We start from the raw sequence: 9,856 nt of genomic DNA, 5'->3' as shown, positions 1-9,856 counted from the left end.
GGTTTATTTGGTTGTTGGCCAACCTTGACGAATTATCCCATAACTCAAATAAGTTCATATCTCCATGAATACTTATCGGAATCGGATGATCTTTAGATCAATCCTACACCTCTCGATGAGAGGGATCCAAGAAAAATATCAGCTACCATTAATAAGATGATCCACATGGAGTTTGGCCCTAGTTTCCAATTTTAACACCTCCTCCCCTCTTAAAACATGAGTGATCCACCTAACATACAGGGATAAAGGCTGAGTATGATTCCTCGCCATTCCCTAAATGTGCATTAAATATTCCAACCAATTCTTGAAATCATTTATTCCTCCAGAACTTCTCAAAAGACATAATATAAGAAAATGAGCATTTAAAAGCATTAATTATTAATATATAATTGAAAACTAATAGACATGGGTGGAAAGGAACACTTTTTTTTATAGTTATGAAATTGGGAAACTTAAATTATATGCTTAGATGTCCATTTATCAACTTCCCTTTTCAACCTATGAATGGTTATATTTGAGCGTTTCTAAAGTTTGTCTTAAGAAAATGAAATATTGGTTAAGCATTCAAAAATATAGAGTAATTAACTCCAAATCATCTTAATCATCCTTAATTTTAACTAATGTTCCATAAACTCTGCCTAAACCTTTAATTTTAATCCATTGACCATTAGAACTCAATCCAATAATAAAATATATCTAAGCATTCCATAGTATTCACTATTAATTCTTGTATAGGAATAATACAAAAAGAGTTGTCACCAAAATGTTTTTCACATACTAGAATGTATTAGTTCAAGGAAATAGATCCTTTTAATAAAACTTTATGTGCTATTAGATAACCAAGGGCCTATGCTACCTAACATATAATGTTGGTTTGTTGGTACTAAATAGTAACCTTACAAATTGAATAAAAAAAAATGGATCCACCTCCTTTGATTTACATTTTATTATATTATTATGAAAAAAACAGCAACTTAATTTTAATATATAAAAAATTGGATCAGTTTTTATGCATTATCGCTATATTGAAGATAAAAAGATGTATTTAAGCTTATTAAAAAAATTTAAAAAAATAAAAAATAATATAATATAATAATAAACTTATATGGCATATATCACTTGGCAAATTGTAACAAATAAATTTTATAAAATCGTTGATTCAAATTTAGACTTACCTAGATTCATGTACAATTATTGGTACGAACCTATTTCCTTCCTTGTGTTTCAAATGATAATAATATCATTAAAAATAATTCATTTGGTTGTAGAAAATAAAATATTATAAAGATATAAAGTATACCATGATCCAAAATATCTAAATAATGGTAAATCATTTAAAATTTTATCGAAGTTACTGGTCAACTCCAAAAGCCAGAGTCTTTAAGAAAAAGGCAGGATGTAGCAAAATACAGAGCTCAAGTAGCAATGTCAGTGAGGATTTATGATCACCAGAAAAATAAGACAGCACTGTGTCTTGGCTTAATATTTCCATTGCATGCTCGCAGCACTACGACCAGTGCTGTGAAAATTCAAGGCAATAACGATAGTGGTTCTCTGAAGACGCTATCTGAGCAAGGCCGACTGAAAGAGGCGTTGCAGCTATTATACTTGAATGAGCAGGACGTGGACTCTTCTGCATATGTTTCTCTCTTACAGGGCTGCATTAAGAAGAAGGCTTTGTCAGAGGGAAAACTAGTCCATGCCCACATGGCCGAGAGGGGATTTCTAGGCGACAAATTGTTGCCGAACAAGCTTGCGAATATGTATGCCAAATGTGGAAGTGTGGAGGACGCTCGCAGAGTTTTCGACCAAATGCTGAAACGAAATGTGTTCTCATGGAATGTGATGATTTCAGCTTACACCAAGCATGGCCCTGCGGAGGAAGCATTGGCACTCTTTCGCCAAATGAAACACATGGGTTTTCAACCAGATCCATTTATCTTCGCCAGCGTTCTCCCAGCATGCGCCCACTTGGCAGCTCTGGATCATGGGAAGGAGATCCACGAAGAAATTAAGAAGAAGGGTTTTCAGTCCGATACCTTTGTGGCCAACGGCCTCGTGGATATGTATGCGAAATGTGGGAGGATAGAGGATGCACGCAATGTGTTTGATAAAATGCGTAAACGAGATTTAGTCTCCTGGAATGCCATGATATCGGCTTATGCTCAGAGTGGGGATGTTGATGAGTCCATGAGGCTCTTTCAGGAAATGCCCAAGAAGGACGTGGTGTCATGGACAGCCATGATTGCAGGATATTCCCAGAATGGTCATTTCGAGGAAGCACTGGAAATTTATCGGCAAATGCAGGTTGCGGGCGTGAAGCCTAATTTGAAAACATTTGTTAGTGTTATTGCAACTTGTACTAATTTGGGGGCATTGGATTATGGTATAGAGGTTCATTATGAAATACTTAGAATAGGGGTTCAACGTGACGTGTTTGTTGAGAGTGCCCTTGTAGACATGTATGCCAAGTGTGGCAGTTTGGAGAAGGCGCGCGAAGTGTTTGACAACATGCATAAGAGAAATGTCATTTCCTGGACAGCAATGCTTGCAGGATATGCGCAGAATGGGTGTGTTGATGAGGCGTTAAAGCTCTTTCAGAAGATGCCTCAGCGAGACGTGGTCTCGTGGACGGCTATGATTTCAGGATTTACCCAGAATGGGTATCTTGATCAGGCCTTGAAGCTATTTCAGGAAATGCCGAAAAGGAATTCCGTGTCTTGGACTGCGATGATTGCAGGATATGTGCAAAATGGACAGAGCGACGAGGCCCTTAAGATTTTCCGACAAATGCAACAGTCAGATATAAAACCAGACTCAAATACCTATGCTACTGTGCTCCCGGCCTTTGCAAACTTGGCAGCTCTGGAGCAGGGTATGGAGATCCATGAAGAAATAATAAAGAATGGACTTCAGTCAGATGTCTTTGTGGCAAATGCCCTGGTTGACATGTATGCTAAATGTGGGAGCATAGAGAATGCTTGTAACGTGTTTGATAAAATCCATCCAAAAAGTGTGATTTCATGGAATACAATGATTGCAGCGTATTCTATGCACGGCGCTGGCAAGGAGGCTCTCAAACTGTTTGAACAGATGCAATTCTGTAATGCAAAACCAAACCACGTTACTTTACTATCTGTTTTGTCTGCCTGTTGCCATTCAGGCCTTGTGGTTGAAGGCTGGCAATTCTTTCATTGCATGAGTCAAAGCTACCAAATCACACCTTCAATGGAGCATTATAGCTGCATGGTTGATCTTCTTGGCCGGGCTGGGCGCCTTAACGAGGCACTCAGCTTCATTGTCAAAATGCCAGTAAAACCTGGTGCTATTGTGTGGGGTTGTTTGCTCGGTGCTTGTAGAATCCATAACAATATTGAGCTAGCAGAACATGTGGCAGAACAGCTTTTCGAGTTGGATCCTAGCAATGCTGCACCTTATGTGCTGCTGTCAAACATATACGCGGCAATGGGCAAATGGGTTGAAAGGGAAAAGGTATGGAAAATGATGAACGACCGTAATGTTCATAAAAAGCCTGGATGCAGCTGGATTGAGGTCAATAAGCAAGTAAATGCTTTTCGCTCTGGAGACAAATCACACCCACAAACACAAGAAATTTATGCAGAGTTGGAGAAATTGTCTAGGCAGATGATGATGGTAGGTTATGTGGCCAATACAAAATTTGTGTTGAACGATGTGGATGATGAGCAGAAAGAACAAATTCTTGGGCACCACAGTGAGAAGCTGGCAATTGCATTTGGGCTCATCAACACATCAACGGGGACAACTATTAGGGTGATCAAGAATCTTAGGGTGTGTGGTGACTGCCATACTGCTATCAAATTCATCTCCAAACTTGTTGCCCGAGAAATGATTGTTAGGGATACTAACCGTTTTCATCATTTCAAGGATGGATGGTGTTCTTGTAGGGATTATTGGTGATGCTAGGTGAAACAAGTACTAACAAATTTAAATCATCAACTTCGTATTAGTAGCTCGTTGTCATGCATCATAGTACGTTTTCTTGGTTGTTCTCCAACTCTCATACAAAGCGCTTAACTCTATACTCATGAGACTTAGGGACAAGTACTACTATATATTTTATTTCTTGGGTCACTCTCACATTCTTTTGAACTATTACTCACCCCTTCACTTACATGTTCCATAGTCGGTGTTACCTCTCACTTTGTACTTGATGATAAAAGTCCTAATCCACAACATACAAACCAAGAGAGAACTATTAACACTAACTAGTATCATCTAAGTAACCTATTCTCTTCTTAGGCTGATTCTTCTTCAACTTAAGGGGGCATTCCTAGTAGGATTACTAATGTTAAGCAATGAGGCACATGGTGATATGGAAGTAGCTTTAGTAAAACAATATTTTTTGGGTTTTTAAAGGGTTTGAGTGATGGAAGGAAATAGAAGTCAGTGCCAATTCAACAAGGGCAAGGGGGTGTTGACTTATTTTCTTATGTGTTAGTAATAGAAACTAGGTTAAAAGACTAATTAACCTCCACTCTAAGTATGTTAGTATTAGTGCAGAAGCTCTACAAGGAAGTGGTTCGAAGGATCCACTTTCAACCAAACAACTAAACTCTATCCTTGAAATTGAAGTTCAATGAGCTTGAAGGCTATAAAAAACAAACTATTACACATCAAAGATTAAACTAACAAGGCGAAAAGTGCTACCACACACAAAACTCCTTCAAAGTGGTAGATTTTACCCTTTACTGGATCAAGTTGCTAATATTGCCTATGCAGAAGAGACTACACCACTTCAAACTTTAAGCATCAAAATAGTTATGCACTCAACAAAGAAAGAACCCGTGTACACCACATATGCTCCAAGAAAGAGGTGCCCATTAAGCTCCAAGGAGGGAAGCTCCAAAATTCCAACCATACAAAAATGAGAGAGAGAGTAAACCTTTATATAGGTTTGAACTCAACTCTTCTCAATAATGAAATAATTTTTTTACTAGATCCACTTTGGTGATGGCGGTCTGCCCATTGGCCTAGACAAGCAATGTAACCGCGTGTTATCACCTTCATAGGTGTTTATCCTCTTGCATTTCGGCTGACCTCCTCCATTTGTAGACCATCTACTCCGTTCGCGACGAACTGCTCTGTTCACCTCACTGACCCGACATTTGTCAGCTGGGGAATTTCTTGGGACGGTTATTTATCTATTGTCGGTTAACATGGACAACAACGTTATTGATTATTCTGAGGATTCATTCACACTGGACCCCAACTGGTATGTTTTCCCTTTGCAATTGTTGGTCACCTCCTCAAACATCTCGTTGGAAATTCCCACAACCCTATTTGGAGTACCTAGGGTTTACTCGGTGCTAGAATACCCTTCTTTCACCATTTTGGCTCAACAGTCTCATCCATTACCTGGGTCGTCATCTTCTACTTTGTCGTTTCCTGGTTGCCCTGAAGCGGTGGACTTCCCACCAGACTCCGACCTCTTCCTGTTCTCCCCAGCCTCTCTATAGTTTATCTCATCATGTCTTAACCCGCCTGCACCCCATACCCTTTGAACCCCACTCCATCTTTTCCGTTGGAATCTTCTCACATTCCTCCCCCACACGCTCCGCATATCCATCTACCCCTCCACTAGACCCTGCGGTCCCCTTTCCCCCTCCCCCCATCCCCGACCCTCCCACCTCTGGTTGCTTTGCAGACTCATCTCCACCCCATCAGGGTTTGACTAGGAACCCTCGCTCGGAGGCTGACATGATTCCATCTCACTCACAACAGACTCGGCCACCCCAAAATCATTCAGGGCATCCTTCAAAGCGTTTCAAAGGGGTGAAGGTAGGAAATTAGCAAATATGCTTCACATTTGGTGTCAACATTTAGATGGGGGAAGTACAAGATACCTCCAACCATGTTCTGGTTGGCCGTGTTCGGGGTAGGGCATACTCGTGGATGGTTTTCTTTGCAATTTCAGATGCCCGAGTTTATTCCTTGGGTTTTATCAAAACACTGGCACATTGAATTGGCTCTGGTTCTCCTCAAATGATGGAGCCCTCTTTTTGATCCTGAGCGTGAACACCTTGGGGCTGGACCCATCTAGGTCAGACTGCCTAGCCTCCCACTACATTTCTGGTCAGAAGATATTTTCAAGCGGATTGGGAATGCCCTCGGCCGATACATGGATTATGAAAAATCTTATATGTTGACTAGGAATATGTCCATGGCTCGCATCCTAGTTTTCCTTGATACCAGGGAGGGTCTAGAGGAAAGTATGCAACTGCATTGGAGGGATACATGCAGGGTACAGATATTGGACTATGAGGGGGTTCCATATCGATGCAAGAGATGTCACAAAATTGGACATATTTATAAATATTGTCCCCTACTTGCATCTAGCTCTGCTTCGTTTGCACGGCCTGAGCAAGCCACTGCAATCCTGGTTCTTGGTTGACATGGGAGCACCTATTCATTATGAAGATGATCAATTAATGGACTCTCAGGTAGCTCATGGCACTAGCACTCGCAAGGAGCAGATTCGTCCCCCATCCCCACATATCACCAAATCGTGTGCGGCTGAAGCGATAGCTACCTCTATTGTGGGTACCATCTCTAACCATCCATCTCTCCAATTGTTGTCATATGTTTACTCTCCTTGCACTTCATTTTGTCATGTTGGTATTGTGAATTATACACCCTCTGTTGTATGTATATTGTTTCCATTTGCACCTATATTTTCCCCCACTCCTCCTACCATCATTGGGATACCGGATTCTCTCTCCCCTGTAGAGCCATCCATTGACTCTAGTATGGGACATTGCTATAACCTTCGGTCTTTATCTTGTATACCCCTGGGGGACGGTAGTGGAATTGGCATTTCTCCCCTTCCTTCGCACTCCAAGATTGCCCATGGTAGACAATCCAACATTTCTAAAGCCATCCTCCAAGCTGGATTGGATGTGGCTAAAGGGCAACAACAATCCATTGATAAGGTCCTTAGAGCATTAACCCCCCCGCCCGTTTCTCCATGAAGTGGATCTCCTACAACTGTCGAGGGTTGGCTAGCCCTGCTAAGAAATTAGCCTTCCGTCGATTGATGGAATTGGAACGGTGGACATTATAATTTTAGAGGAGACACTTGTGTTGGCATTTTGGCACAGGTACAGGTGTTGTCCTTGATGGCAACTCTCTTTGATGTCAGATCTCAGTCCAGACTACAAGAATGAAGAGAAATTCCATATACGCAGGTTCATTAAGCCCAAGTTGCGTATACACACTGGTACGTTATATACTAAGTCGCGGATACGCAGTTTCTCTATATACGAAGTCGCGTATACACGCAGTTTCATGAACAGAAAAGGGCATACATGTCGAGAAGCTTTCTTTTGGTCCGTGGTAGTTAGTCCTCGATACTTGAGCCTATGTTTTTGACCAAGGTATCTCGACAGGCGTGTTGATCCCTAGTTTTGAGTCTTTTGGTGATAGGAAGGTCCTTTATGATGTATAAGTCTTGGTTCTCTTTGAAGAACATCTTTTGCAGATCTTGCCTACAATCAGGGGGAGCATGTTCAGCATAGCAGAGCAGAGATATCAGCATGAACTCAGGGGGAGCACAACCCTTTGCCCTTGATGACAAAGGGGGAGAATGATTCTAAGGATCTTGGATCTTGGGGTTGCCATCAAGTCCAAAGGGGGAGATTGTTGGCATTTTGGCACAGGTACAGGTGTTGTCCTTGATGGCAACTCTCTTTGATGACAGATCTCAGTCCAGACTACAAGAATGAAGAGAAATTCCGTATACGCAGGTTCATTAAGCCCAAGTTGCGTATACACGTTGGTACGCTATATACTAAGTCGCGGATACGCAGTTTCTCTATATACGAAGTCGCGTATACACGCAGTTTCATGAACAGAAAAGGGCGTACATGTCGAGAAGCTTTCTTTTGGTCTGTGGTAGTTAGTCCTCGGTACTTGAGCCTATGTTTTTGACCAAGGTATCTCGACAGGCGTGTTGATCCCTAGTTTTGAGTTGTTGGTATTGGATTACTATGGTTTTGGCCCGTGGTATTGAGCAAGGCCTAAGACTATAAAAGGAGAAGAAGATCATTAGACAAGGGCATTGAGAAAGTCTTGAATATCTGATAAAGAAAGAGATCTAGTATGCAGGTTCTGGGTTGCTTGATCTAAGCTAAGGAGAGATCACACCGGGTGATGGAAGATTAGATCAAAGGATAGATCAGGATCAAATGGCTTGAAATGAACTATCGGTATATGGTTGATTATGCGTATTTTTAGATCTGCATACTGACGCAATGTTATGTTCTGGGTATGACTGATGTCTGGTACAGCTGCAAGTTATGAGAAATTATTTTTAGATCTGTACGCAGGTTGTCTTTGGAAAAAGCGTGTGTATACGCGGGTTGGTCTCATTGAAGTAGCGTATATCTTTTGAAGTTTAATTTTTGGGGTTGCAGTTGGGTCTGACTGTTATTGCAGAGTTCTGTAGTCTGCTCTGTGTTCTGGTGACTGGGTGTTGACAGGGTTTTAGTGGTTCAGCGATTCAAAGATTGATGATGCTAGTATTGGTTGTTTTGTGCTTCAATGATCTGTTATGAAAAATGATGAATTGTGGTCTTCAGATTGTAATGTTGTGCTTCAGGAATATCCAGTCTGAAAATGTATGAAAAGTGGTAGCTGAAGGAAAGAAGATTGTAGGCCAGCACCTACGTACTAGTATCTTGGCTAGTACAATAGCAAAAGGGGTTGGAGCTCCCTTTCAGAAGAGTCTGAAAACGAGAGAAGGTTGTAGCCTTCTGCAGGTTGTAGCCTGCGTACTGGTATAAGGTTGCACCAGTACAAAAGATTGTAAACTGAAGTTTTTATTAAAGAAAGATAGAGACGACTTGCAGCAGGTGGTTTTCACCCACATTGGGTTTCCACCTTATATCATGGTGTTCATGTGTGTGGCTTTTATGTGATGATCTGTTCTGTTATACTGCACCTGTTTACTATTAATATGGTTAATAATGTCCTGATACATTTACTGAAGATAAGCTAACTGACTCATAAATTTTCTAGTTATACGCTGGTTGCTTTAGACACAGTAGCGTGTACACGCTGGTTCACTTAACTGAAGTAGCGTATATGTTTCTGAGTATGAAATTGAAAAAGTTTTATTGATCTGATAATACTGATTCACCCCCCTTCTCAGTATTATTTCCAACAACTTGTGACCGGAACACAAATTACTCCCATTCTTGAGGCCATTTTACCTGGATGACACTTCACTGCACTGGATGCCGGAGGGCGATCTAGGGGTTTGTTATTGGGTATTGACCCCACATCCATTATACTATTAAACTCCTGGGGGGGATAGGATTCATCGGAGCTGATGTATACTCAGCAGAGATTGGAAGGTAGCTAAGGATTATTAATGTCTACGGACCTTATAACAACACACTCGCTTTCTGGCAACAGTTACTTGAATTTGAATACTTTAAAGATGAGAACATAATTATAGGGGGGATATCAATCTCTCTTTGGGACATGCTGAACCTTGGGACATGAATGCTCAGATTGACTCGCTATCAAACGGGATCTTGTCCCTATTGGAGGATCACCAACTGATTGATTTACATGCCCTGCTTAAAGCCCACCTGGGAAAATCAAAGGACTAGGGATGCTACACTAACCAGAATATTGGATCTTTTCTGGTTAAGGAGACTTTATTGTATCAATTTCCCCTTTATCATCAATGGGTGGGATCAGGTGGGTTTTCGGATCACCATCCCATTTATCTGGAGATTGCAGGCAGTGTACGAAAGCCAAATGCACCTTTCAAGTTTAATTCAACCTGGCTTAAAGATGATAGCTACAT

The 9,856-nt window shown here is 41.1% G+C and overlaps 1 pseudogene; it reads left to right on the top strand.

Moving 5' to 3' along the window:
• The first annotated feature begins 1,340 nt into the window (after positions 1 to 1,340).
• LOC149258538 (pentatricopeptide repeat-containing protein At2g22070 pseudogene) lies at positions 1,341 to 4,094 on the top strand (annotated as a pseudogene).
• The last annotated feature ends 5,762 nt before the right edge of the window (positions 4,095 to 9,856 follow it).

Source organism: Pinus tabuliformis, chromosome 6 (genome assembly GCF_031772625.1).
Source record: "Pinus tabuliformis cultivar Carrire ecotype Pingquan chromosome 6, CPIR1, whole genome shotgun sequence".
Taxonomy (NCBI): domain Eukaryota; kingdom Viridiplantae; phylum Streptophyta; class Pinopsida; order Pinales; family Pinaceae; genus Pinus; species Pinus tabuliformis.
The sequence above is the reverse complement of the archived record's forward strand: the minus strand, read 5'-3'. Positions and strand labels throughout refer to the sequence as shown.